Source organism: Equus quagga, chromosome 2, assembly GCF_021613505.1.
Source record: "Equus quagga isolate Etosha38 chromosome 2, UCLA_HA_Equagga_1.0, whole genome shotgun sequence".
In the NCBI taxonomy this organism is placed as follows: domain Eukaryota; kingdom Metazoa; phylum Chordata; class Mammalia; order Perissodactyla; family Equidae; genus Equus; species Equus quagga.
The window spans coordinates 100,313,768-100,338,791 of record NC_060268.1 but is presented as its reverse complement, the minus strand read 5'-3'; positions in this window follow the sequence as shown (position 1 = coordinate 100,338,791).

Sequence of the window (25,024 nt, the reverse complement as noted above, 5' to 3'; positions counted from 1 at the left end):
GGATTTAACTACACATCTGCCAGACATTAAAAAGGAAATAAGTGGAAATAATGAACAGCCTTTTGCCAATATATTTACATATTTATATGAAAAGCATAAATTTCTAAGAAAACATCAACAAATAGAAAATTTGAATTGTACTATGCATTTAAAAAAAATTAAATCCATAACTAAAAACCTTTCCTTAAAGAAAGCTTCATACCCAGATAGCTGCACTGGTAAATTCTTCCAAACATTTAAAGAAGAAATAATGCCAGTTACACCCAAACTCTTGCAGAAAATAGCAAATAGGACCCACTTCCCTGCTTGCTCTATGTAGCAAGCATAACCTTTGATTCCAAAATCTGACAAAGTCATTACAAGAAGAGAAAACCACAAAGTAATCTCTCTTATGAACACAGAATCAAAAGTCGTACGAATCTAGCAATATATAAAAATAATAATACATCACGACCAAGATCAGGAATGGAAGGGAATTTAACATTAGGAAATCAATGAATTTAATTTAGCACATAAACAGAACAAGGGAGAAAAATCACATGATCATTTTAATAGATAAAGATAAATCATTTGATAAATGTAATACCCATTCATGACAAAAACTCTTAGCAAATTAGGATTAGAAGAAGATCTTCTTAACCTGTTAACTTATAGGTACAAAAAAACCTGCCACTGACATTACACTTAGTGAAATCCTAAAATCTTTCCCCCTGAAGTTGGAAATGAGACAAGAATACTTGCTGTCACAGCTCCCATTCAACAGTATACTAGAGATCCTAAAAGTGCAATCAAGCAAGAACAATAAATGAAAGCTCTAAGGATTGGAAAGAAAGATGTAAAAGTCATTACAACTTACTACATAGACTACATAGTATACAATAGAAAATACACAAAAACCTATAGACAAACTATTAGAATTAATAAATAAATTTAGAAAAGTCACTGGAGACAAGATCAATACACAAAAACTAGCTTTATATTTATGAAAAAACAGAAAATGAAATTTTAAAATATTCCAATTACAGTATTACAAAAAAAAATAAACCTGAGAATAAATTTAACAAAGAAAGTACAAGAACTATACGCAGAAAACCACAAAATATTCTAAGAAATTGAAGACAAACTTAATAAACGCAGGGACACACCACAGTCATGGACTGGAAGACAATCTTGTAAAAATTATAATTTCTCTTCAAACTGACATATAGATTCAATGCAACTGCTATCAGAATTCCAGCAGAATTTTCCAATTCAGCTTAAAGTTGGCAAGCTGATTTTAAAATTTATATGGAAATGCAAAGGGCCAAGAAAAGCGAAGAACCTCTTGAAGAAGGACGCAGTAGGATAATATGAGCTACTCAATGTAAAGATTTAGGAAGCCAAAATAATTAAGGCAGTAATTAAGCCAATGGAACAGAACATGGAGTCCAGAAACAGACCCATACAATATAACTACTCAGTTTATAACAAAGGTAACATTGTATATCAGGGGGAAAATGACAGTCTTCTAATGAATGCGGTGTGGGTCAAGTGGACAACCATTTGGAAAAAGACTGAATCTTGACCTCTACTTTACAACATCCACAAAAATTAAACACATCTAGATTGTACGTTTAAATAAATACATAAAGCTTTTAGAAGATGATAGGAGGAAATTTCTTCATTATCTTGGAGTAAAGAAAGATTTCTTAAACAGGACCGAAAAGACACTAACTTTAAAGGAAGTGATTGTTAAACTGGACCTGATTAAAATTGAGAAATCTTGTTCACCAAAAGATACTATTAAGAGAATCAAAACTAAGCCACAGAATGAGAGAACTTCTGCAATATACATTAATAAACAACAAAAGACCTGAATCCAGAATATATAAGGATCGACTGCAACTAAATAAGAATAAGACAAAGCAATAGAAAAATGGGGAAGACGCTTGAACAGGTAAAGAATAGACAAATGCCCAATACATATATGAAAACATACTCGACTTCATTTGTCATCCAGAAATTATACATTAAAACCACAATGAAATATGATTTCACACCCACCAGAATGGCTAAACATAAAAAGATTAGCAATACCAAGTACTGTCAAGTATAGCAATTAGAATTCTCACATATGTTTAAATAAACTATGGTTCAGTAGATCCACACAATGGAATAACCCTCAGTTTTTTAAAAAGAATGAGGTATTTATATGTGCTTACCAGAAAGAACTCCAATTCATGTTTTTAAATGAAAAGAGTAAAAGGAAGAATGGTATATTATCTCATACGTATTAAAGATATGAAAGGATACAAACATGTATCTGTGTTTACATATATAAGTATGCTTATAATTACATAAGCTTTTTTGGAAATGTACACAAGAAGGTGTTAGTAGTGGTTTCTTTTAAGCAACAGGACTGAGGATAGAAGGAGGGTTTTATATTTCATAGTGTCTGAATTTGCCATGTGCATGTATTTCTGTGTGTGTGCACACACTCATATACACAATACACATACACAAACACATGCACACACTCATTCACGTGGACATTCTTTGCTTTAACGTCTAAATCTTTAAAACTTACGATACACTTTTAAATGTTGGCAGACATTTATACAACAATGATGGGTTTTAGAATATCAATCTAATTCCTTAATTCTGGTAATGATTAGATAATAGCGCAATTTGCCTCTGAGGACAGGCTTAGCTCAGGGCAATGAAATGCTTCATCCCACTCAGGAGCATCATCGTCCTATAGGCAGGTCACCAAGCTAACTGCAGGGCAGAGAGTCGAAGCAGGAGTCTAGTCCTACAGAGGGAGTGAGGGTTCAGCTTAATAAACTCTGGATGCCTATGATCTGTCCAAATAATTCTTGCACTACTGTACTGACAGCTAATAGAAGTGATCCAAAGAAACTCCAGATCCATCACTGCTATTACCTAGTATTCCCCTTCTTTTGATCTTAACCTTTTTCCTGATCCATCCCACTTCTTCCTGGCTCCTGACTCCGGGTTCACCTTCTTTCCTTTATCTCTGCTTTCACCTAACTTTTATTATTTCAACAAGGTCTGGTTGTTTTGGTTTGCTCTTTAATGTCCCTAAAGACTTTGGTTCCTTCTACTTTCAGCTGACTTGGGGAGCTAACTACTCTCTACCTTTTAAGACCCAAATCACAGTCCCAGTGCCCTTGGCCACCACGAAGCCACGTCCACATAACATCTTAAGGGAGTTTTAGTACTGATTATGTCTGGGAAGAACTTGCTTTTTCCTAGACCACAGCATCCCCAGTCTGTTCACAGAGAGCCCTGAGCAATGGTGTAAAAGGAGCCCAGCATTTGCAGTGAGTCCAACAAACCTCAGGCATGGTGACTGTGGGCTAATTGCACCATTATAAACTTTCATTCATCATATTACTTGGACAAAAGGAAACAAAATTATCTTAATTTCTACATGATACAAAAGTATCCCTTGATAACTGACAACTTTATTTTAAACATACTGTTATGATGAATAAGTGAATAAGACATGGTGGCTGGATACAAGATCATCATACAAAGATTGGTAGGCTGCTTTGTTTTGTTGTTTCCCCAGTAGCAGTCAGAATTCTTAAAGGTACACAACTAGCTTGGGCTAGTTTAAACAGAAAAGAAATGCATTAAACTATATGGAAACTCTGGGAGAGCCAGAGAATCAGGCTGGGCATTTCGTCAGAGTCAAATTACTCCACTGAACTGGAGCAATGGAGCCACCATCGCCACCCTTACTAGGCATAGACATTGCAGCTTGTACCATCAACCCTACAGATATTAGGCACCAAATGTTACAACTAGAAAATCTGCTCTGCAAACTTCATGTAGCTGCCTCAAACCATGCCAGAATGCGTCAATACACCTTTCTGTGCCATTAACTTCTGACTCACAGTCTGGAAAAGGACAACTAATTGGCAAGACAGAGTCAAATGCTGAGTCTCAGCTACAAGAGAGGCTGTGAAATTTCCACAGGGCAGTTGGTCTCTGCCTCCCACCAAGATGCACAAAGTGGGAAATTCCTCAAATGTAGGAAATACGTTCAATGCTCCTGGGTAGCCAAAGAGAATGGGAAATGTCTACTGTAGTCCACCCTTTAACTGTCCACCATCAACAAATGACCTTGTTCAATACCTAATCTTCCAAATCACAACCAGTATAATGGTCCCATCTAAAATAATGAAACTATCTGCCCCAGAAAAATGTATTCATGCTCTTCCCTAAAACAGAGACAATCTGAATCTTTATTAAATAATTTCACCTAACTCCTTATCTGGGTTTACTGAATAATGCCCATTCCTCCTCTAGTTCTGTGATAATCATGTATTAATATTCTGTTAATGATGGACTAAATGGTAGAGTTCAATACCATAACACACTCTGCATAAAATTATAGAAAAAGATGGAAAAAGCATATAATTAGTTAAAATAGGCCATTGTATTGATGACACTGAAAAAGAGAAAATACCCATATTTAAACTTCCAGATGACAACATGCCTTGACCTAACAGTGCAACTAGTACACAGCTGAGCCAAGCCTCTTTTGGAAAAGGGGGGACCCAAAGCCCACATGTTACTGCATCTGTGTTTAGATGATGTTTATTCTTCATATCGCTTAGTCACAATTCCCTTTTGCTCTCCTGGGTAACCCAAAACCATATTATAAGGTTAACTCCAACTAACACACATAATACAAACTAGTATGGAGAGAAGAGAGGGAAAATTGATCCAAGTTATGGTACACTTTTAAATGTTGGCAGACATTTATACAACAATGATGGATTTTAGAATATCAATCTAATGCCTTAATTCTGGTAATGATTAGATAATAGTGCGATCTGCCTCTGAGGACAGGCTTAGTTCCTTTCTCCACTAGATATGAGACCATATTTGTGATTAAAATTTTCTATTTCCCCTACCCATCCTATAATCCCCGTGCCTTCAGCCAGTCCTTTAGCACATCATGGTTCTCTTCTTGGATATTTCCCAACCCAGCTTCACTCTGACGAGCAGTATTCAGCAAATGCTCAGAGAGTGCTTGCTGGAAGAGGAGTCCTCAGTGAGTTGGGGAAGTAGGAGGCTGAGCAGGCAGGATATGGGAAACCAGCTCTGCCTGCTGCCCACCCCTGCCCATGGCATGCTTGGTCCTTCTCAGGGCCCAGCCCCTCTATCCAAGGCCTACAAAGACCTGGAAGGACCCACTAGCCTAGGATGAGGTCTGCTGACTACAAGTGACTGCACGCCAGCTCTGTGAAGCCGAAAACAGGTGTGCTTGGTCTATTCCCAGAGCCCAGTGCAATGCTTGGTTCAAGGGGAGAAGGCAAGGCACAGATCTGGGACCAGACAGAGTCAAGAGCACAGATCTGAGTCAAGAACACAGATCTGGGACCAGACAGAGCTAGATGTGAAGACAGTCTCTGACTCTTGTTAGCCCTGTGATCTTGTGCAAACTTCTTAATAACTCCGAGCCTCAGTTCTCTGTAAAATGGAAATAAAAAATGGCAATTCCTCTATAGAATTGCTCACGTGATTAAGTAAGATAATGCACACAATGTTTAGCATGATTCTGGGAAATAGTAAAAGCTCAATATATTCAGCTAATATTATTTCTTTTTACTATTATGGGCACACAATAGATTTTTTTCACTTCATAAGTGAGCCTACATTCAGGGAACCTGGGGACCCTGGCTCAGCCTGGTGTGGCAGAGCTGTCCCCAGGTCCCTGCCAATTCTGCTTGGCTCCTAACACAAGGTCTGGGGCTGCAGAGGGTCCTTCCCCAGAGCCCCGACTTTTGCCTTGGGCCCGGGTCACCTCTTCCGAGCTTCTGCATGTCCTGGTCTTGGCAGTGTCTGGGCTGGCATCTCTGTAAGCATGTCCACAGGGACAGAGAATTACTACTGGCTTACTCATCCACCCCACCACCACCCAGAGGCTCTGGCTGTTGGACCCCACTCCCCATACGCAGGTTTCCCTGCCCCAGCCCTAGCTGAGATGTAGATGCCAGCCCGAATGCCACCTGCAGCCCCTCTTCTCTATCCATGGATAGCTGCCTCTTCCAAGTGGCCTTTCTCCCTTCAGTCTAGAATGCTGAGGGCTAAGGCCACAGCAGGTGAGAAAACAGACCGATTCACTGAAAATCAGTTTGCCAAAGCCAACTTTTAAATGATTGAGTCACCAAATAAGTGAGAATTAACTTTTGCCTTAGTTTCATCATAGCTTTCTTACAGCCATTTAACCACAGAGCAGCCTGCTCGGGTCAACCGAATATGAAATCTCGGCGTGTTTCTCTGGTCAAAGGCAGACCTCTCAACTGGGAACAGCTGGGCTTCCTCTTAAATTCGGGTTCCCGTCTCCTTTATTTCAACCCTTACCTTTGCTTCCAAGACTTCTCTGCATGTGCTTCTTGCTCTGACAGCAGAACATCTGCCCCGACTCGTCCTAAACACGGTTGAGGTGCAATGGTTTTCAGCGAATTGGTTATTCAGTGATTGAATGATTCCTCAAATTTATTCTCAGCAAATTAACTTTTGGTGAATTGGCTTTTGGCCAATTAGCCGTTCAATAAATTAGCTTTCATTGAATTGACCTAGATCCATGGGCAATCTAAGTTCCCAAGTGATATTTTAGGATAAAATGCCAACTGGCAGCAAAGTAAGAGTCACATTTTTCTTACACTCGGAGAGACCTAGGACTCACTAAATCTTAATCAGTGTGCGTGCAGATACACGAGTGTACAAACACACACACACACAAATACACTCTTTTAACAAAGCGTGCAACTGCCACGTTGCAGCAGCCACAGTCTATTTTAACTAATCAGGCAGTCCTCAAGAGAAAGGAGGAAAGAGGATGGAATGAGGCCACTTGGCATGTTGCCACCCAGAAACGAGGGAGTGTGGAAGCCTAAATATACTCATGAGTTGGCCACTAAAAAAAAACAACAAATTACCCTGTTGAGAATTAAGCTCAGTGGCTTCACCCTAGATGACGAGGTCTGATGATTACAATATCCAACACATATTGAACACTTTATAAGCACAGGCAGCGTCCTACGTCCTTCCATCAACTCCAGAAGATAAGTACTCACTATCAACACAACACAGATGCGAAGACTGAAGAACAGAGAAGTGAAGTAACTGGCTCTCCATCACAAAGCTAATGAGTTCTGGAGCCAGCATTTAAATCCCGAGCCCAGGCCACACTGTTTCTCCTGTGGTAGTCAAAACTTGGTCTCGGCTCAGATGCAGGGTTGGGAAGGACGGCGGCAGGGCCACAATCCAACAGTGTGGAACAAGGCCATTGCCTGGGAGCAGGAATAGAAGACCAGAAGGGAAAGAGAGGAGAGAGAAGAACTGAAAGGTACTGAGCTCCTGCTCTGTGCTAAGAACTGTGGCCAGTACTTTCTCCCAATGGTCCTGACATGGAGGCAATGTCCTTGTTGCACAGAGAAGCTGGCCAAATTACCCAGGGCCCACACCTTTGAAGTGGTGGAGCCAGGCTTAGCTTTCAGATAGGTCTGACTGTAAAGGCCAAAGAAATTGGGCTCAAATTTGGGGCTGAGTGGGCTGAGAAGAGAAGACAGAAAATGCCAAGATTTCCTGCGTCCAGGGTAGCAAAGCCAGGCTCCATCAGGAGCACCACTTCTTATCCCAGAGGCAACATTTGAGGAAAACCCAAGACCCGACAGTGATCTCTTGACTCTTGGGAGTGTTTCCTGAGGAGGATAAGGATGTTCTAGAGACAGCCTCTCTTTCCTGGGGGCTGTCAGCCCTTATACGAACCCCCCTCTCAGCCATCAAACACAGCCCACATTGCCATTTCACTTGGCAGAGCAAACATCAGTTATCAGTTGGAATGTTTATAAACGTCAATTAGCACTCTGCTGTAATTGACGTCTAGTTAACATCTCATCGCCTGTTGTTGGATGCCAATTAAATGCCTAAACAGTCCTTTCTATTTTATTGCACCAAGACGGTAATTGTACGTTTCTCAGTTCAGTAACTTTAGAGTTAATTTTAGTAAGCCTTCTGGTATATGGAAACCCAGAGAGAACTCTTAGCCAGATATTTCCTTGATATGCTGCTTTGATATTGCTCAAGACCACCTTATGCTCACTACCTTCCCAAGAAATCAAATTATTCCTTCCTATAAAGGTTAAGCTCCACTTGAGGTATGAGTGTCGCGCTCCAGCAAACACACAGGACAGGAAGGAGCTGGACAACTGAGGAGGGAAGCGAGAAAAGCATGGACTCGGCCTCCTCGCTCCCTGCCCAGACCGACTGTCTCCGGGAAGGGGCTGGCTGAGGGCATGGGACTCACAGTGGAACATGGGCTCCAGGGCCCAGGAGTGGGGTTGGGGGACCCTGCAAACCACATTCATGCTTCGCCAGCCGCTCCCATTAGACTCTGCCGGTCGGGGCCGCTGGAGGAGACTAGGAGGCCAGAGGAGAGCACAGTGCTTTCTCCTTCCTGTCTTCCTCCTGCCCCTGTGAGGGTCACCCCAGGAACACCCTCTCCCCCCGGCAGGGGGAGCAGCAAATTCCGTCTGCAGTTTTCTCACCCGACTCTCCCCCCACCCCGACCCACTGCAGAGACTCAGCACTCACTCCAAGCTTTGGGTTTTAAGAATTCCCTTCTCTTCCCCTTTCCTCCAATCCTGGGAGGGGGTGCGGCTTCCTGCATCCACTGCCTCTGCGACAGCTTAGAGTCCTCCGCGTACCCTTTCAGTTACGCAGTTCACAACTCTGTATCCAGTAAACGATCCTCTGTATTCACTGCTCTCTGCTCAGATAGCTGGTGTGGTTTTTGTCTCCCAGTGGATCCTGACTGAGAGGGAAGGGGGCACAGAACTGGAAGGAGGCCTTACAGAGGGCGGCAAGAAGGACACATGTACCCCAAGGAGAAGAGCAAAGCAGCGGGGAGGGCTTGGGGTGACGAAGCCCACCTGGTGGGGAGAGTTGAACCAGCCCTGCCTCTTGTTCTCTGTGTGGCCTTGGGCAAGGTGCTTAATTAGCCTCTCTATGCCTCAGTGTACTCATCTGTAAAATGGGGGTGATACCAGTCCCTGCCTCATAAATTTGCTTTGTATATTTAGTGATATGTTATGTGAAAGCATTTGGCGGAGAGTCGGGCATAGCAATGTTCGGTAAATCCTGCCTATGATCATTATGATGATCATGAAGATCATCATCAGAGGTCAATCGAGAGGAGTCAGGAAAATGATACACAGAAAGTGCAATCATTGCCCAAGACCACATAGCCAGCTACTGCCAGCGATCGCCTGGAGAGTCAAGGCTGGAGTAAGGAAGTGACCTACTCAGCCCGCTGACACTGAAGCCTGTGAGCGGGGAGAATGAGTGCTCCCAACTCCTCCTTCTGCCCTGCTGACCTCGCTGGCCTCAGGGTTTAGGGCTGAGTCTGTGGCCCTCCATTCCTTCCCACATCCTCAGGCTCCTTCAGAGGCACTTCCCACTTGGAACTGAGCCCTTGGGCAGAAACACCTCCTGGATCATCCTCCCCAAGAAGCTCAGGCGAGGTGACCCCTCAGTCCTGCCGGAGGTCTGCCCAGGCAAACGGCAAGCTCTTTCAAACACCTTAGAAGAAGCCATCACATGGTGGGAGCGGCTGCTATGCAGACAGGACCGCTGCAGGAGACCCCAGCTTTTGTGAAGTGTGGCTGCCAGTCAAGGGGAACTCTTGGGAAAGCCTGAGTGACATGGAGAAGGGAGCAGGAAAGAGTGGGAGGCAGTGTGGGGTGTCTTCCTGTGAAATGAAGCGAGGACACGAGATAATGCAAGCAGCACAGTGCCTGGCCTGTGTAACGTGCAAGTGCCAGTGACAGCCACTCTTATTCCCCGTACCAGCGGGCATCTGAGCCTCCTGACGAAAGCCTGCACCCATGCCTCCCCCTCTGGACACCCCCGTGGCAGTTCTCAGCCTTGGCTGCACATCACTCTCACCTGAGAATTAAAGAACTACTTGTGCCCGGCCTGACCTCCAACTAAATTAGTATTTCTGGGGGCAGAGTCCAGGTTTCATCATGTTCTGAAAGGTCCCTTGCTGTCACCATCTCACCTCCACCCCGGATACACTGAGAAGCAGCTGAGGACCACTGACCCAGAGCGTGGTTTCCAGGACAGGCTAAAACATTAGAATCCCCCGCAGAGCTTTAAAAAACTCCCAACCTCTAGGCCCCCCTCACAGGCTCTGCTCACGCACAGCTCCTCCGGAAGAGAGGAGGTGGCCCCACCAGCCACAGCCCTTGAATTTGCTGAGGGGGACTTTATTCCATAAATGAGCCAAAGATGGCCTCTGGGGATTGGCCTCCACGTGGCTTATTTCTTCACTGCAGGCTGAGACCCCTGAGCTCAAAAGCCTGCTGGCCCCAAACTCAACCCTTTGCCTGCCGCATCTCACCCAACAGCTGGTACCTATTGATAAGACAGGGCCTTGGAGCTATAAGGCCCAAGCTGCTAGGGCCCTGCAGAGCTCAGACTCCTCTCACCAGACACACAACCCTCTCTGATCCCCCTCTCCCCTGCGGAGCTTCCCTTGCCCTGCTCCCCTCTGAGTGCCACTGCTGCCATAGCCTCTGGCCAGACTCCTGCTACCAGGGACTTCTCTCCCCCACAGCAACCCTGTCTAAGCACCGCCCAACAAAGCCTATTTTACGTTACTGCCTCTCCTGGTTGTATCTTTGTCCTTAATCAGCCCCCAATCCCTCCCATCCCTACAGGACAGCAACCTCCTGAGCAGAAAGGGCAGGTGTGGACCCAGGGACCCACATCCACCAGAGGCAGTGGCCTTTCATGACAGGCCAAGGAGGTGGGGATGGGCCCAGGACCCCTCCATTGAGAGGGGCTGGAGGTGAGGAACAGCCTGGCCCGCTGGGAATTAGAAACGCGCTGTAGAAAAGACCCCCTGGGACCTGGAACTTACTGCCATGCCTGGGATGAAGCCGACTTTTGACTCTTTTTGTTTTCCAAATATTTTCCCAGAGGTTGCAACACCATCAATTCGCCAATCATTTTTCTGCTATTTTGAAAGGCTATTTTTATTATGAACTACATTCTAATGTTACTTGAGTATACTTCTGCATTTTAATATCATGCATTAATATATCCATTTCTGTACCAGTACCCTAGTCTTTCGATTATTGTCCCTTTATAATAGTTTCAATATCTGAAGGAAGTCTAATATCTGGAAATTTTTCATCTCGGGATTTTCTTGGCTGTTCTGTGTCCATTATTTTAGACGAGCTTTAGGAAAAATTTGATTAAATGTTTCCAAAAAATAAAATAAGACCCTGATAATATCTTAATTGCACTGGAATTCTATTTATAGACAAATTGGGGGGAATTGCATCTCGAGAGTGTTGGATGTTCCAGTCCCTTCATTCTTTTACTGAGTAAATCATTACTGAGGCCTCCGATGTGGCAGGAATATTGAAGGTGCTAGGACAGGGTGATGTCAGCTACAATTTTTGCCCTCTCAAAGCTTATTTTGAACTTTGTTTAAAGCATCATTCACACATAGGTGAGAGGTGAATTGTGGCCACACAGTGGCTACCAGTGGGTCTTGGCTAATTAAGGACATGATTAGGACTCCCGCCTCCGTTGCCAATTCTCCCACGGTGAATGCTGGAAGAGAGGGCCGCTGGCTCTCAGTTCCCACAGCACACCCAGGGGCTGCCCTCCCTTGAGTGTGTGTCCAAATGGAGAGAGGCTGGGAGCCGGTTTAATGACCCAGAACAGTAGCAAGATAGGAAGATGCTGGAAATAAAATGTCTAAATCTGAGTCCCGAGAACCGTTGCTAAAGGGTTCGGCTTGGGAAGGGGACTGAGACTCTGGCTTGTCATGTCACGTTTCTTACTGGCTCCCAAAGAGCTCAGGGAAGCCTCTGGAGTAACCGTTAGCAACAAAGCCAACAAGACCTTCCTGGAGGCTGGAGCGGAGAAGGGCCTCTGGACTTGGCAGCCTCCCCACTCAGCTTGTCCAGGCCCCCATCTCCTCACTCCTCACGGGGTCCTCACTCCTCACGGGGTCGGCTGCTCCTGCCCCAACCACTCCTCGACAGAGGCTTTCTTAAAGCACAGCCTCGGCCCTCGGCTCCGACCCCTTCTCAGGGCCTCAACTCCCATCTTCCCGCCCTGTCTGGCCTTCACCTGCTTCCCACTCACTCAGATTCTAGGCCCTGGCGCCTCACTTCCAGGCAGACCCACCTCCTAACAGGCCCTGTGCTCAGGCAGGCCACCCCATTCGCAAGGGCAGGCTGGCTCCCGCGGTTCCAGTAGCTGGTCTCCTTCACGCTCCCTTTCCAGCAAACGTTGGCCAAGGGCGAGCGCTACGTCTGGCACTGAGGGACATGCAGGGACGCACCGATGGGTAAGACATGGTTGTGTCCGACAGATGAAGAGTCTGCTCTGAGACCCAGAGGGACAAGCAAGAGGAAAACCGGCAACTCCCAGAGGAGAAAACTTGAATGACCAACGAACGTGAAAAGAGGCTCAGCCTCATCAGTCAGGGGGAAACACAAATGAAACAAAACATCGCTCTCCTCTAGTCAGACCGACAACAATTCCATAGTCTCAATAACAACAAGTGTCACTGAGGTTCACAGGCAGCCCGGGACTGACATCCCTCGGGGGCACATGAACTGATGCAAGCCCTCTGCAAGGATTCAGGCAAGGTTTGCTCAAGTTGAGGATGCACAGACCCTGCGTACGCACGAGCCAACACTCCCACGTGCAGTGCTGTGTCTGCTGACACCTTCCTGCCTGTGAGCCCAGAAGACACTGGCAAGAACACCAGTGCGGCAGGTTCGTAACACTGAAACACCGAAAACAGGTCCCTTCAACAGGAGGGAAAGGACAAGTAAACCACGGCTCATTCTTAAGATCAAACGCAGTCCTTTGTTATACAAACGAACAAAATATATTTACACAAATCAACACGGATGATTCCCAGGAGTGTGACGTCAAGTAGGAATTCCATCCATCTTCAGGACCCTGGGGGCAGAGGGAAAGGGGGTAGGTGTTGGGGCTTTAGCTGAATTTTTTAATATTTATTTCTTCAAAAAGAAAGAGAAACACAACAGAAATGCGGCAAGTTTTTGTTCTCTGTTATGTCTGGGTCGTGAATACATATTTATTATTTTCTGTGGTTTTCTGTTTGAAAGTTTTCCCAATAAAAAATTTAAAAGAATATTTTCTAGCACAGTCCTTAAGGAGCTCCCAGGCTCCTGGGGACATAAAAGAGGCAGCTGTTAAAACTGATAAAGAGCGAGCAGGCACAGAGAGTCAGAGGGTGGACAGACGGATGCCTGGAAGAACTTAGGGGAGGCATCACAGAAGGCATCACACAACTGGGGCCCTGAGGGACGCACAGGAGTTTTCTAGCTGGAGGAGGGGGTAGCTGGGCATCTCAGGCAGAGGCATGCGCAAAGCACAAGCATGAGAAAAGCATGATGTGTAGGGGACCTGGACTGTTCCATGGAGGCTGGGGAGGGGGGTGCAGGGGCCTACCCAGGAAAGGCTCTGTCATCACATGAAGGACCTTGGGCTTCATCCTATGGGAGTGGAAAGCACTGGGGTGTTGGAAGAAGGAGTGGAATGCTCAGGTTTTGTGTTTCACGGAGAGTTCTCAGACAACAATGATTACGAAGAAAAAAACGAAAACTGGGGGCCCCAAACAAGGCAGAAGCAAAGCAGGCAGCAAAGGGGATGACCCTAAGAGCTGGATGGAAGGCAATCGCACACGCGTGGGATCCACGCTGACCCGCCCTCCTAAGACCTCCCAGTGGGCTCCAGCCTGACCTGTTCCCTACGCCCTGCCTGCCTGTCATCGAGTGCTGGCACAGAGGACGGCTCACCAGCCTTCTGGCCATGACTCACGAGCGACATCATTTGGGGACTGTGTGACTGGGGACCTGGCTAACAGAGCACTGCATTTCAACGGGCACAGCGTTGTCAGGGATGAGCACACGGCCCCGTCCAAGTCAGAGGTGGGCAGTGACACTTCTACTTGAGTGTCCTAGAAAGGGACTCTGCCCGTCTCCAGAGCCTGACAGGATGCATTGGGCTAGGAGCCTGACGGTGACAGGGGCCTGAGACGAGACCCCACATGGAGGGGAATGGAGCACGAAGAAGGAGGATCAAGAAACAGCACCCTTACGGCTTCCTTTAAGCCCAAATCAAGCCACACCTAAACCCGTCTGCTTAAGCCAGTTTGGACCCAGCTTTCCGTCATCTATTTGAGTCGATCCCACGGCTTCACCTCTTGCCCAGCGTGGAGTCCGCTTCCCTGTCTTCAACGTCAGGTCCTTTTCTCAGCCCCTGAGACCACAGTCTGTCCCCTCCCTGGCCTGCTGGTGCCCAGGCTGATGAGCTCAGGTTTGCATCTCTCTCAAGGACCCTCCTTGGGTCCTCCCTGGGACCCCCTGCTCCTGGGCCTAGAGGGCCAGATGCCTGATGAGAGAAGCCCAGAGCGATTGCTAGAAAGACTCCGGGGGAGGTGGCTCAGAGGGGCACAAACACCCCCTTCTCCAAAAAACATACAAGTCATACGCTGTTTCTTCATCCCCGTTGAAATGGGGCCTTCCACCCTGGCTGCATGGCAACCAACATATTTAACATCACCCCTTTCGATCTGTGACAGCCATTCCTGCCTGCTCTTCCCATCACCACTAACATAGAAATAGCTCTATAATGACGCCGAGCCTTACCGAGCATCGCTCTCCGTTTATCTCATTATAAACGAAACTATCTGATTATTTGGGTAAACTGGAAACAGAAATGTTCTGCGTCGCATGTCGTGGGGCAATTGTCCCTCATTATTTCACCATGCCGAGAAGAACGGGAGCGACCGCTAAAACTCTGCTCCTGTTTCTGAGTTTTAGAAGCAAGATTTCAGAAAAAAAGCTCAGAGGTCAACTGCGGTGTATCCTATGGCGCCCCTGCTCACAGGCACATTTTCTGACAACTCCCTGGTATTTTCTGTCTTTGCACAGAGCAAGGCCCAGGAAAGACGCATGGCAGTGGGGGATGATGAGGGAGTGGACACAGGGGAGGGGTCCAGACCGGGCTGGAAACTGCCCCCAGTCACCCATCGTGTCCAGGTTGGCAGTGAGGGAAGAAAAGGAGGCCACAGGGACAGCCCAAGGCCCGCTGTCAATGCCCTATCTGAAGCACATGAGTCAGCCTCCCAGTAGACTGGACCTTGCGACTGGGCCTTGCCTCCCCTTTCTCTGAGTTCTGACAGTGACTCTGCATGGGATGCACCCTCCCGCCACAGCCAGCCCACTGCTCACAGAACGGCTTCTCCTGGCTGGTAGCTGACTGCTTTAGAACACCTGTGCTGGGCCCTAAGGCCCCATCCCCAGTGCTTTATGGCTCTCGGAAGGGAAACCACTTATCTGGTGTGTAGACTCGAGGCAAATGAGGATCTTTAGGACGCAGTGTTGTACTTCAATGACAGGAAGACCAGGAAGTCCATGGACGCCCAGGAACTCTGATCCGACTGGCAGCAGCATCTTCCCTGGCTTCGGAAGGTCAATGGGACCACTGCCCCACCTCCACCCCACAGAGGAAAGACAACAAAAGCAGAATCTATTCACGGCTGTTAATCGCTCAGTGAATGGAAGGCCACAGGACTGGGAGGCGACCCGTGATGCTGCTGCAGTATCCAGCTGAGCTCATCTATAACGTCTAGGAGGAGCTCCACGCCAGGCTGGTGCTGGGCGGGAACCCGGCCGCCACCTTGTACTGATGTCCAGGCCATGTACCTAAACCCTGACTGGAGACTATGTCCCCTCTCCCCCGCCACACACACATCACACACCACACATACTGCACACACGCATTGTACAAACATCCCATACACACCTTACACACACCCCGCACATACATAGCATATACACAACACACACACATACACACACTCACACCACACACATGTACCATACGTACACACCATATGCCACACACACATATACACAACACAAACGCCTCTCCCAGGAAGGCCCACAAGTGTCTGGCTTGCGTAATCTTCAAATTATTGTCTCTGTGATATCCTTTATCTCGTGGAATTGGGCTGTAACTCACTCATTGGGCTGTAATGGACCCAGACAAGGACGCTGGTCAGTCAGCTTTGCCAGACAGCCACCACGCACTCTCAGCGGCAGGTGACTGTCAGGATCTATTCTCACGTCCACGCGGTGGCCCCGGGGGAAGCCCCTCTTTGGCTCCCTCCCCAGGGTGCAGGACGGCACTTTACAAAGCTCGGCTGGCCTCACATCTGCTAACATCCCAGTGGCCCAAGTCCTGTGGCCAAGACCAAGGTCAGGGACCAGGTGGTACACTCTGCACAGCGTGAGGCCACGGTGCGGGCGGACGTGGATCCCACCACGGGTCAGTGAAGGACACAGACCAACAACTCAATCCACTGGGGAGCCGTCTCAGGGTTTGTAGGGGTGAGACCTTCGGATTTCTAAGCAGTCAGTAGGCGGCTAGGTACTTTCACAAGAACACAGGAGTTTAAAATGCAGGACAAAGCAGAAAATCAACCGTTTAACTGGGGGTGCCTGTTGGAGGACTTGGGTTCCGGAACTCTGACCCAGGAAACTTTTTACTGCAATGGGTCATGGCGGGAAGAGGGAGCATGGCAGACAGTTTACAGGACGTAAACAGAGACGTGGGAGACGACAGAGACCCTGCCAGCCTGGGACCCTGTGCACAAACACAGCCCCTGGCTCAGCCTGCAGTGGGAGGAGGGACTCAGCTGGGTCTGGTTGCCCCTGGCAAGCTGTGGATGCCTGTGAGCGTGTGTGGTGGGGAGGGGAGAACACAGAGGTCATTTTGTGTTCAGGCCTGGGACAGGGCTGTCCACACTCAGGAGGCATGGATAGCCCCATCTAAGTGGGGATCTGGGTCAGGCAGAGGGGGAAAGGGGGTTACGGGGTGAATCTGGGCCTGCCTGATCCATCCGAGATGACTGCAGACTTTGCTCCAGGCGGCGCCTTAAACCCGCAGTGACGGACCTACCTACACCAGGGCTGAGGGAGAGACCACACCTGGGGAACCTCCTCACAAATAGACGGAAGGACACCCCGCTCCGTCGCTGCTATAGACCAAATGCCTGTGTCCCCTCTAGATTTCATGTTTAAATCCTAACCCTCAATGTGAGGATGTTGGAAGTGGGGCGTTTGGGTGGTGACTAGGCCATGAGGGTGCAGCCCTCATGAAGGGATTAGTGCCCTTACAAAAGGGACCCCAGAGAGCCCCCTCACCCCTCCTGCCAGGTGAGGTGATGGGAGCAGACAGCACTCAGTGAGGAAGCAGGTTCTCACTGGAACCTGACTGCGCTGGCACCCTGATCTCGGACTTCCAGCCTCCAGAATGGGGAGAGATGAATTTCCATTGTTGGTGAGCCAATTGCCAGTGGTATTCTGTTAGTAGCCTAAATGGACCAAGACAGGCACCCTGCGTAAACTCCTCCCCATGAAGAGAAACACGGCTGGACGGCTCCAAAAGGGTGTAAGAATGGCCATTGTTGACCTCATATACTTCTTCCTCCATTTTTTGCCTATTTTCCCATTTACTCGCTTTTGCACCATCCTGTTTTCCTCCAGTCTGGAATGGACCAGGACTGTGATCAAGAGCTGGCAGGGTGCCGTGGGGGCTGATGCTCCCTCAGCACCCGCCTCTCTGCCACCACTGGCACAGGTTGTTGCTGGAGGTCCCCCTGGTTTGCCTTCCTTCCCGGAGTCCCATGGAGCAGTACAGAAGGCCTGGGCTTAGAGGCAGACAGGTCTGGGTTTGACCCTAACCTGCTCTCACCCCACTGGGCAATGAGATGGGCAACAACACCCATGCTGCCCTTCTCCCTGAGCGGCTGAGAATAGGGAGAGAGTGCACGTGGACAGGGCACCTGGTGACGCATGATTTCACGCCATTGGTGCTGGTGTTGTTGGCTTGAGTCTGTGCGGTGAGAGAGGACTGCTGTCAGTTGGGTTCTCGACGGGTGAAATACCAAACAGGGCAGGAGAAGGCCTGTCTTTTTTTAGGACTCAACACAACAGCCCGCAGGTGACCCCTTCAGAGCACGTGTGCCCACTGTCAGGAACGGGGCAGTGGAAGAGGGGAAGCGGCCATGTGGTTGGATGAAGAGGAGTCAAGGCAAGATGATGGTGGGACCACCGAGGGCTGAGGGCACAGGGCCACCTGATCCTGGCTGGACCCTCAGTTGAGGGTGGGGAGGACAGAAGGTGCAAATGAGAAGTCACTGACCTATCTCGGATTGTCAAAGTGTCGGCTCTCTAGCAGAAATGGGGGCTGTGAGCCAAGTAGAATTCTGTCGTTAGGAAATAACTTGACTATTTTGAACACCCAAGTCCACGATGGTAAAATACACCCCTGCTCCATGCGGTGGGGGCATTCAACAAGGAGAGTTGGCGGGGTGCAGGGCTGAGGAGTAACTACATACAGGGCGGTCAGGCGTCCCTCTGAGGGGTGACTTATGGGCAGAGACGAGAATGTCCAGGGGTTTCCCTCCCAAGTGGGCAGGAGCTACAGAGTCGGCAAATGAGAGCTGAAGGGTCAGCAAAGAGAAGAAGTCACAGCACCAGAATAACGAGAAATAGGGCTGTGCTCATCAATGAGCCCAGGCAGTGGAGCTGCTCCATCTCCAGGACCAGCTCGTATGGCCAACAGGACAAATGGCAGTGTCAAGGGGCCTCACTTGAACCTGGGATGTGAAAAGGCCTGTGGAGGTGGAGGAGGGGGGCTTCCTGGGGGACAAGGGGCTGGACCATGCCCCAGCCTGTGGGCACTGCCACCTACTCCTCCCACCCTCTATGCCCACCCACACGTGCAGCCTCCCTGGGATGCTGAGCAGCTTGGGGCCCTGGGGGGCTGTGGGAGGGAGGCTCAGCCCCTCCACTTGAGCAGGGTTGGACATAGCAGGTGTGGCTCTGCTGGCCAACCAAGGGGATGGCACAGCCAAACCCAGACCAGACGCTGGAGGTGGGCAACACCTAGAGGTCCAGACAGGAATTGACACCCGGAAAGCCTGGCCCAGACCCAAGGGCACAGCCCCTGCCCTCAGGGCTCAGAGCCCACAGGCCCTCCACATCGCGCCCCCAGGAGAAGCCCGGGTATGGAGGGAAAAGCACTTGGGAGTCTTGGGCCCGAGTTCGAATCTCAGCTCACTGCTCCCAGCCACGTGAAATGGCTTAGGTATTTTTTCCTCCCCAAGCCTCAGTTTCCCCCCTGTAAAATTAACACCGGTTAATAGCTATGGTCTGCAGAATTAAAGCAAAAGATAGGGGGCTCCTAAAAGAGAAGGAAAAATGGGGCCTGTGTGGCTCACGCAGACCTAAAACGAACCAGAGTCAAGCAGCCATAACAGGACTGAGGCACAGTCACGTACCGTTCTCAGAAAAACCGCAACTTGCACCTGAAATGGAGCACTCCTTCCTGGCAGGTGGCCAGAACCCTGACAGAGTTGATTTGAGGACACTGATATCTACAGGGGGACCAGCGAACCGGAGGGCTGCAAAGTCATGCCCGTGCCTTTCTAAGCTCTGCCTCCCACACCCTCCCCAGAGCAGACCTTTGATTTATTCTGGAGGCCGTCTCCCCAGTTTGCAAACTGTATGAGCAATAAAGCTCTCCTAAGCAAATTCTTGTATTCCAGATATGACAGGTGCCTGCCGTACAAGTGGCTCTGTGGCAGCCCCTTGCACCCCTTCTCCTAGAAGTGCCCCTCCGGGCTGGTCACAGCGGTTCTGGGATGGCCCAATCGGAGCCGTCCCTTGGGATTCCCACACTGAGCCTGGGAGAAACCCTATTCTCTTTTCACCTCCTCGCCGGGTGGGAGGGGTGTCCAGAACGACCCCCAGACAGGCTTGGCCTCACCCAGGAAGAGTCCATCTCCAGGGGAGCAAAGCCACAAGGCCAGCAAGGGAGGAGAGACCAGGGGCAGGAGCTGTGCCCCAGAGGCCAGCCCCAGGGAGCCCACATGCCCCCTCCTTTGCTGAAGCCTGTCTAGGTTGAGAGCTGGTGGCCTAGCAGGGCCTAGGGGAGGGTCCCCGGCAGAGTATCTGAGGCAGGACAGCCCAGGGCAAAGCGGCCTCCCACCTCCTCCTCCTAGAGGCAGCCCACCCATTCTGAGCAGGATGCGGGCTTACAGCCTGCTTTGGCAGAGGAACGAGCCCATGCCTCATCCCGGGCAGAGGAAGAGCCGGGCAGGCTGGAGCAGGAGGCCGAGGAGACTGCTGCCCTCCAACCTGCCGAGGAGAAGGGGAGCATCCACCTTCCCGGGTACCCCAGGGTGACCCCCAGCAGGCCCATCCACAGGAGACCTAGCAAGTTCCCAGAGCGGGAATTACTGGCAGGACCCTGGGGGCACACATGAGCGGCCGAGGGCCTTGAAGCTGCCTGCTCAGCACTCTAGCGGGCTGAACTCCTAATGCTTTTAAATAAAACAATTCTAAAAGGTCAGATTCGAGCATTTCTGCCTGCTCTCCAAAGCTGCAAATTCTGCGTGTCATAGAGTCAAACACATTGCGATTGTAACCAGCCACTCGGCTCCAGGACATTCCCCTTTCTGCAGAGTTTCTCGTCTCCATGTCCCTGGCCTTGCTTTTACAGGGTTTGCTGTCTCTGGAGCCTTCGGAATCATGACCTATCCTTTCTCTACAGACAGGAGCATTGAGGACTTCGGGGGGCCCTCCATCTGCACCCCATCTGCACCAGGACTGATCAACTGTGCCCCTCATAGGTTGGAGGGTGGCTCACCCTGCCTGTCCCTGGGGACCAAGTGAAATGGCCACTTCTCTTCTCCGTGAGGCCTGCCGAAAACTCCCCCAGGGTTGGGAGACGCCCCCTGGCCTCCCAGTGGGAACTCTGCACCCCAGGCCAGCAGGCTCTGGGCAGCTGCCCACTGGCTCGCTGGAGCAGCTGTTTCCTGACCCCTCTCTGGGTCTAGACCTGCCCTGGGTACCCGACAAGAAGCTCACATTGCCCCAGCAGGACTGGATGGCCTAGGTGGTGTCAGACAAGGATGCTGGGCTGGGGAAGAAACCTAGAAGCTGCCAGGATCCTAAGACAGCAGGGGTCCCACCCTTGTGGGCTAGGCCCTGGGCATGGGTGAAGGTCAGGATGGCAGCCCTGTGCCCCTACAGCTGGGCAGCTGTGGGCAAGCTCCTTAAGCTGCCAGTGCTTCTCTTTCCTGCCAAACAGGGCCTCGAGAAGCCCTGTCCCTGGGTTGTGGGGGATGAAGGGAGGTACCAGGAGGGGCACAGACAGCCTGGCCTGCAGTAAGTGCTGGGGGCTGGAGCCATCACTGCGCAGGCCCCTGCCCTGCCGCCTGCTCTGTACCGGGCAGGGCCCGGGGCTCCGCAGCCTCCCCAGGGACAGCCTGGAGGGGCCTCCTTGTATCACTGGGATGGGACTGAGGATCAGGGACCTCTCTTCAGGCGCCACTCGGCAGTCTCGCCCCGCGGAGCCTCCACAGCTGGGAGCCCAGGCTGGGGCCTTGCTGACCCCAGATAGACAGACAGACCCATGGCAGGGGTGAGGCCAGGGGAGTGGGGACTGAGAGGCAAGGGCAGAGGGTCCCAAGTGAACCCTGCCCCCCCCCCCCACCCACCCACCCACCCACCACCATCACCACCACCACCACCACAACTACACCAGGCTGAGGTCCCGAGCCTGGCATCCTGCTCCGCCTGGAGGACCCCTGCCCCTTCTGCTCTGGAGAAGACCCCCCCCCCCAGTCGCCCTGCACTGAGGAGGGACTAAGCGCGCCCTGGTGACCGCGGAGTCCCCATCTCCCCACAGCCCTGCGAGAAGCGCCGGTCGTCACCGTCGGGGCTGCACGGGGCCGGGACAAAGTCGAGGAGCGCTCCCGGCACAGCGGCGTCCCTTCCGAGGCTCCAGGAGGCTCCCGCCCTCAGATGGGCGTCTGGATGGGCCCGGGGCGCCTGCGACCCTAACCGGAGACGTCCTCGGCCGCCGTCCTCGCTGGTCCCCGCGCCGGGAGCCGAGGGTGACGCCGCTCCGGAGCGGGAGGCGCGCGCGCCCGTGTGGCCGCGCCTGGGAGCGCAGGTCACGGGAGCGGGGCCACCCCAGGCGGCTGGGGATGGCCCTCAGGAAGGGAAGACCACCTGCGGGCGGGCGGGAGGGGAGGGCAAGGAGGACCCTGGAGTCTCTCCACAGGCCTTACTCAAATTAGAAGGCACTTGACAGAGCTGGATCTCCTACCATAGCCACGCCCTGAGGAGCATCCCCCTGAGGGAGGCCTGCCCAGTGGCACAGCCCCCAGTACTGCACCCCAAGGTTCCTCTTCCCTTTGGAGCTCACGCAGCACCTAGTGGCCCAGGGACTTTGCCCTCCCATGAGAGGTCTAGCCTGGGCACCGTGCAAGCTTCCTCCAGGGCTGCCCTGAAGATTCAGGGGCAGCCCCAAGAATATGGCCCAGAGTAACAGGCAACAAGACAGAGCGCAGCTCACCCAGCTTCATCCATTCATTCAGCAGGACTTATGCAGTGCTCCCCAAGAGCCAGTCACCTTAAAGGCTCTGAAGCCGTGTCCTCTATGGGCCACAAGAGGGTTTCAAGGCCACTTACCAAAGGGCCAGCCCCCACACTGAATCCTGTGTGCTTTGGGGCGGGCTTCTCCTTGCCCCCTTCCCACATATGAGCCCCAGGGGAAGGCCTCATGCACACCTGGCTCTCCACCCTCAGACACCTCTGACATGGCGACTCATATTTAAGGAGGGGTTACTAAGTGGTAGGCACACACACCCCTCTGGCAATTTGGGTGGGCTCTGGTCCTACCCAATCTTACCTAAGACTCAGATTGGGGCTTAGATGCATCAGAAGTACACTGAAAAGTCTGAAGACCATCCAGGTAAGCTGCCTTCACATTTTGGCCAGTCTGCCCAGAAGACATACAACTTGATGCCATCTTTTGGATTTTGCCAAAGATTCCCAAATCTGGGCTCTGTTGTCCGCCAGCGACACTCTACAGGAATTTTGCCTCGTTTAGTTATTATGGGGAGCACGGTGCACTAGGATCTGGTGACATTCACTCGATGTCATGGTGAGCTTGTTACTGATACTATTGGTGGAGTCAGAAAAAAGCCACTCCGACTTGTGGGAAATTTACTCAATATTGTAATGGACGGTGCAGAAAAGAATGGAATCACAGCAATGATGAGCTCTGTCCTTTACGTGACTGGGGACTTGTGGTTCCTGTGTGGTTGAAACGTGTGGACTAGCGTGCGCTTGGGATTTTAATAACTTACAAAACTTATGCTCTAATTTCCCTGCCTCCAGCCATTTCAAAATCCCAAGACAAGTGGCAGAGATTGGCCTCTGAGAGCTAGAACTGAGCGGTAGCAAACCAGAGCCTGCCTCAGTGGGTGGAACCCAAATCCTGGCCCCCAGCCCTGGCCCCTGCAGAGGACTGAGCAATAGGCCCCTGGAGCCTGGAGAACCCTTCATGAAAGAGACACTCACTCACCTCAGGTACACAGGGTCGTTCATTCTGGACTGCAGAAAAACACCCCCACTTTCCCCTCGCCCTCCCCCAGGACTATCTGCACACACATGGAGAACCAGGTGTTCCAACTGACACAGCAAAGGTGTCTGGGACTACTGAACTTTTTAGCCAAATTCTCCAACTCTAACCCAGTTTAGGTACGCTTCATGTCAGGGTCTTCAAAGTCTCCTCGGGAGCCAGCCTCTTTGGAGCACACGGGCAAGGTTGCTCCCTTTGATGGCCCAGAAGATTCTTAGGGGTCTGGGCACTGCACATGGCGACCACAGTGCCCAGTCCGCCTGCCCTCTGGTAGGAGCCAGGCAGAGGAGGATAAATGGTCTGGATGGCGCTGTCTTACAGAAATTCAATTCCAGTCACATATGTGATTTTAAATTTTTAGAAGACATGTTTAAAAATTTATAAAGAAATAAGTGAAATTAATTTTAATAACATATTTTATTTAAGCCAATATGAAGTAATTTATTTCCAAGTGTAATGAGAATAAAAATTATTAATGAGCTATTTTACCTTTTTTTAAATACAAAATCTGGTGTGGATTTTACACTTACAGGACACGCCAATTCAGTCTAGCCACGTTTCAAGTGCTCACACCTGGCTCGTGGCTGCCTTGCTGGACCGTGCAGGACTGGAGTCCATCTCTGGGAGCTCCCAGGACAACTGAGCACCATCATTGCCATCCTCCAAAGGTCGAGAGAGGGTGTCAGGTCCTCAGGACTGCTCTGAAACCTAACTGGGCCCAAAGTACCATAAATGTGGGCACCTGGGCCTGAAAGAGATGGTGGAGAGAGTTTGCTGAAGCCTTCACAAGGCATTCCCGTCCCAGGAGCAGCTCCCTGGGGAGAGGAGGAGGCTGAGCCAGGGTTCCTATCTAAACAGCCACATCTGTTCCATTCAGACTCTAGGTTGGCTTTTCCAGGTAAAGGGATGTCCACAGGGAGGGCACCTCCAGCGTTTTTAGCGCTGTTGTTTTTGAATCACTAATGATGTCCAGAACCAGGAAAACTCTTGTGATGAATCGATCTACATTTTTTTTGGCCAGTGAAAAAAATGGAACACATAAGTTTCCCTCTTTGCCTTGGCTGCCAGGAAACTCAGAGTCACATCTGTTCTCAGTTAAAAGGTATTGCCTCAGCCACACCTCCAATATTATCTAGCTGTTGTCCTTTCACTCTTATTTTAATACTCTGGGGGTTTTACAGGGTTTTTGTCTTCTGAAATTTTAGGAAACTTTAAGCATTTTGGAAATGGGCAGGGTATGTATGAGTAAGGAAGTTCCCAGACTTTACCACTAGATGGCAGCATGGTGCAATGGACTATATTGGCTTCAGCCCCAGCAGAGCCTGTTCCTCACTATTAATAGCTGTATTGTGACTTTGCACAAGGGGCCTTTAACACCCTGAGTCTCGGTATTAACACATGAGAACGGGAGGGCTGCTGTGGCCTGAACTGA